This window comes from Pteropus alecto, unplaced genomic scaffold (genome assembly GCF_000325575.1).
Source record: "Pteropus alecto unplaced genomic scaffold, ASM32557v1 scaffold74, whole genome shotgun sequence".
Classification (NCBI taxonomy): domain Eukaryota; kingdom Metazoa; phylum Chordata; class Mammalia; order Chiroptera; family Pteropodidae; genus Pteropus; species Pteropus alecto.
This window is the reverse complement of record NW_006436291.1, coordinates 4,813,158-4,818,164: the sequence shown is the minus strand read 5'-3', so window position 1 is coordinate 4,818,164 and position 5,007 is coordinate 4,813,158. Positions and strand designations below refer to the sequence as shown.

General features: G+C 50.4%; 1 pseudogene; it reads right to left on the bottom strand.

The window, feature by feature from the left end:
* Window positions 1-4,670: 4,670 nt before the first annotated feature.
* Window positions 4,671-4,785, bottom strand: LOC112480516 (annotated as a pseudogene).
* Window positions 4,786-5,007: the final 222 nt, after the last annotated feature.

Here is a 5,007-nt window from a genome sequence, read left to right as displayed (position 1 = left end):
ACAGGTGATTTTTTTTTTCAGTGTAACTGTCAGTACTTGAAAATAGTAACGCTCCATTTCTTTAATAATACACTGCTGATGAGAGGCATCACGCTACGATGAAGAAAAATACCGTCTGGACTCCCTTAGCAGCTTGCTGTGTGGCCTTGGGGAATTCACTTGTTCAGGCCCTGGTTTCCTTACCTAGACATTGAAGAGGTCAAGATGATCCATAAGCATTTTCAGCTTTAAGACTTTATGAATTTGTGCGCTTTCCACCAAACCCTGGCCTGCCTCCCACCCCTAACACACACACACACACACACAATTAGGCTGAAGCACAGAGTTGCCTACACGATGGACTAACCCTACACCGCCATTGGAAGCACCTTCAGGGGTCTGACTTGACCCGAGCGCCTGCCTGCTGTCTCCGTCCACGGCGTCACAGCAGTGCTCATGCGCACAGCCCTTGGTCAAACCACAGCTTCGGCCTCCCTGGGGAACAGTGGCCTGTGTCTCTGAGGTGCCCTCGATGTACACTTGTGGGGGCTACGCTGCCGGAACCGTAAGTGAGCCCACGTTGAACGTGCCCTCCACACCCAGGGACGATCCTTCCAGCCACTTCTGTGTGATGCGGTGGCAGAGGCGTACGTGAGCATCAGCTGTGGGCAGGGGGTGGGGCAGGTCTGGGGGAAGGGACAGGGCTCCAGGCTTGTAGTCAGCCCTTCCGCATTTGGTCCAGCTGTGCGATCCTGGGCAAGTCACTCTGACCTTCTGCCGTCTGCAAGTGGGGATGCTAGTACCTGCCTTTGAACATCTCTCCGGGTGGGTCTGAGGACCACCCAAGGTGACGGGAGCGAAAATGACTTATAAACTACAACGCGTAAGATAAAACTGTTACAGAAAATCCATTGCAGAAGAACATAGCAGGCTCCCCAGCTCTGCCAGCCTCACTGCTGACCCCCCGCGGACCCCTCAGCACATACCACACTCAAGGTGGGCCACGGTCATGGGCGGCCCTCTTCCTCAGCAACGTTCTCCTTACAGATTAGTCCTTTCTTTCCTGATTTGTACCCAAAGCACCTTCCACAGTGTTGAGCAGAAAGGACTCCCCGATTATAACCCTGCATACACGTTTGGGTCATTTGACAATGAACAGTTATAGGATCCACCAATTACAAAGTGTTTTAACTCTACAGATGAGTCATCTTCTCAAGGACAAAAGATGCTTTCGGTCAACATTTTTATTTCTGAAGTCCTCTCCTAAGGATACAATCGGAAATACACAAAAAGTTTATACATAAAGATGGTCACTGAGGAGTTATTTATACTAGTGAGAACTTTTAATTAATGTAAATGTACAAAACAGATAAAGGGGGGTAGGGCTGGGAACGGGTGGACAGTGAAAGCACACAAGGGAATAGACAGAAAAGGGGACGTCAGACGCTGTTAAAGCTGCGTAGAAAGCAGGATGAGAGGGAGGGACAGGGCCGTCAGGGAGAGCCTCCCTGTGGAAGTGACATTTATGCTGAGGTCAGAACTGTAAGGTGGACACACCCACGAAAGCGATCAGCGGGAGGAGCGCTCCGGGCAAGAGCCGGTGCGAAGGCCCTGAAGTGGGAAGTGGAGACAGAGGGCAGTGTGGCTCAAGTACAGTGGGCCTTGGGGACAGTGTGAGAGAAGGTGGGACAGGAAAGCAGGGCCAGATTCTGAGGCCTGGGAAAGAAGGAGAGTCGACCCCGAGGCTGAGATGAAGACGGAGGGAAGCCCAGGTGGGTGTGATGTGTGGGAACCCTGGAGAGGGATGGGGGACACAGCTGTGTGCCATGCAGCGGGGGTTCAGGAGGGCGGAAACAGAGAGGAGCTGGTTTCCACAGTACAGAGGTTAATGGGTACACCAGTAAGAGGCACGTATCTCTCTGATGCCAAAGCAGAAGACCTGCCGGAATAGGCTGAGGAGATACATAGAGAGACTGTAGTCAATTCTCCCAAGGGATTCTGATGAGACGGGAGTGGAGCGGAGAGGGGTGACAGCTAGAGGGGCTGTGGGACCCCGGGGGGCCTTTGCCAGCAGGATAAGAGCTCGTGTAGCCTGTTGGTGCTGTTGCAAGCAGAGAGGGAGACGCTGACGGTTCAGGAGAGAGAAGGACAAGCAAGTCCCTGAGCAGGTGCTCAGAAAGGGTCAGGATGTGCCAGGATGCAGACTGCCCGGGGGCAGGGGCCGCTGGGCTGGCGGCTTCGGGTGCAGGAAGATGAAAGTGGTCCTTTCATTGTCTGTTTCCCCAGTGTGTGCGTGTGTGTGTGCATGTGTGCATGTGTATGTGCACGTGTGTGTATGCACGCGTGTGTGCATGTGTGCGTGTGTGTGCACGTGTGTGCGCACACCCGGGGGCAGGGGCCGCTGGGCTGGCGGCTTCGGGCGCAGGAAGATGAAAGTGGTCCTTTCACTGCCTCTGTTGTGTACACGTGCATGCGTGTGTGCTGTGGGTGTGCATGTGTGCATGTGTGTGTGTGTGTGCATGTGTGCGTGTGTGTGTGCGTGTGGCTGCAGTAGGGAGAAGACGTGATGAGAGGTTGGGACACGTTGGGTGCCCATTGAGATTCACGGCTGTGAATTTTAAAGTCTCCTCTAACTCCCGCCCACAAGTGCGAGCGTGAGCTTTTCTCTGGCAGCCACCAGCTGCTCAGGCGGGCACGGGGATGGGGGTGATCACATATGTACAGCCCAACCAAAAAGATGGCAAGGAGGTACCCAAAAATGGGAGTCTGTCAGGGGCGAGACCATGACCACGTTTGTTTTTTTTCTCTTTTTTATTTTATATACCTCCTAAGTTTTTCATATGGAGCTTTAATCATAGTGGAAAAATAATTATAGATTTTTAAAAGAAAAAATTTGGAAGCAAAGGTAAACACAGTCAGAACTCCCTAACCGTCAGATATTTTTATCTGCCAGGGCTTCTCAGTGACGCTCCAGCAAAATATTCAAATCGGCTGGAGAGTATTTCCAATCGGCTTTTTTTAAAATTAATTTTTTATTTTCGGTAATTTGAGATTTAAAGAAAAGTCGCAAAGATAGCACAGAGTTTCTGTAAACCCTTTACCCAGATTCCATAAATTGACAACATCTTACATAAACATGTGACATTTGTCAAAATTAAGAAATTATCGCTGCATTATATAAACCACGTCACAGACGGTAATTTTCTCTTCCAGGGTCTAATCTGGGATACCATGTCGCTTTTAGCCAATTAGCTCAAAAGATTCCTTGGCCAATGTGCCAAAATGGTTAAAGTCATCTACCTCATAGGGTCCCTGTGAGCGTTAACTGAAATAATCTGTAGGAAAAAGCTTTGTAAAGCGAAAAGTGCTACACTGTACTGGACGATGATGATGATGATGATGATGATGATGATGATGATGATGATGATGACACAAACGTCACATGGGGAAAACGGTAGTAGAGGTGCACACTTGTCTACCACCTCGCACTTCTGTAAGCACCTGACGGTCTCATCTGCCGAGCCAAAGCTACCACGCACTGTCTACTAGACATCCAGGCGCCGTGACGAGCATGTATGTTAGTTTCCTGTGGCTGCTGCCACAAAGTGTTACAAACCGGATAGCTTAGAACAACAGATATTTATTGTCTCACGGTCCCGGAGGCTGGAGTCCAAAATGAAGGAGTCGGCAGGGCTGGGTCCTTCTCAGAGGCTCTGACGGAGAATCCGGGCTGTGCCCTCTCCTGGCTTCTGGGGGTTGCCGGCACCCCTTGGCATTACTTGGACTGTAGAAGCATCATCACTCCAATCATTGCCTCTGCCGTCACAGGTGCCCTCTCCTTCTCTCTCTCTTCCTCTCTCTCTCTCCCTCCCTCTCCTAAATCTCCCACTCCTTATAAGGACACTAGGCATTGGACCAGGGCCCGCCTTACTTCAGTACGGCCTGGTCTTAATCGCATCAGCACAGAACTTGTTCCAAACACGGTGGCATTCATAGGTTCTGGGTGAGCCTGAACTTTGTGGGGACGCTAGTCAACCCAGTATAAAGCTCTCATTCATTAACTCAATTCATATGACTTATTAACTTCACGAGGCGGATACCTTTATTAATCCCAATTTACAGAGGGAAACATCGAGGCTTGGAAAGGTAGGTAACTTGGCCAAAGGCCGAGAGCTTTAAGCGGCTGGTCTCACAAGCCCCACGCTCTTCACTGCTGTCCCAGTGTTCCTCCAACTGGGCTTCAAGGTCGCGTTCTCAGGATGCCTCTGAGTCTCAACAATAGTTTAAAAAGTCTGTCCCTTTATTCCGACAATCCTCTTCTAAAAATCCGTGTTGGCACACGATGGAGCCTTGCCATGTCATCAAATAATGCCCAGAGCCCGCCCTTGGGATCGTGGCTAGGGTTGAGTTGGGGTCAGGGCCAACTGTGAGCAGACACAGTACTGCATATGTAGAGTGTCTCACCAGGTGGAGCCCAAATGACGTCATGGCACGCCTGCGTCCCTGGAGCAGAACTGAGAAGAGCTCTGGAGATGGAGGAAGATGAGGGTGATGTCATCACGAGAAGTCGAGACCCTCAGATCTCCCCAGACTCAGCACGGGGGCAGCCAGAGGAGAGTCACAGGCGAGAAGCCATTTAATTCTGGCTCAAAAACATCCTCGTCTCTTTATTTATTTATTATTATTGTTTATGCCTACAGCACCTGGTCTTCCTAGGTGGTCTCCCATCCAAGTACTAACCAGGCCCGACCTGCTTAGCTTCCGAGATCAGACATCGGGCTTGATCAGGGTGGCATGGCTGTAGACCATGGACCGTGGCTCCACTGGGGTGCGAACCCAGGACCTTCTGCGTGTAAAGCAGACGTGCTCACCGCTACGCTATGGAACCACGTCCCATCCTCTGTCTCTTTAGGTCCAAGCTTTTAATTGGACTCATAGGTTTTATGGTTTTGCTTGTATTTGAACTTTCAATTTATTTTGGTGTTTATAGGTGTATAAAAGCTATTAAACATAGGGAAATTAAACCTA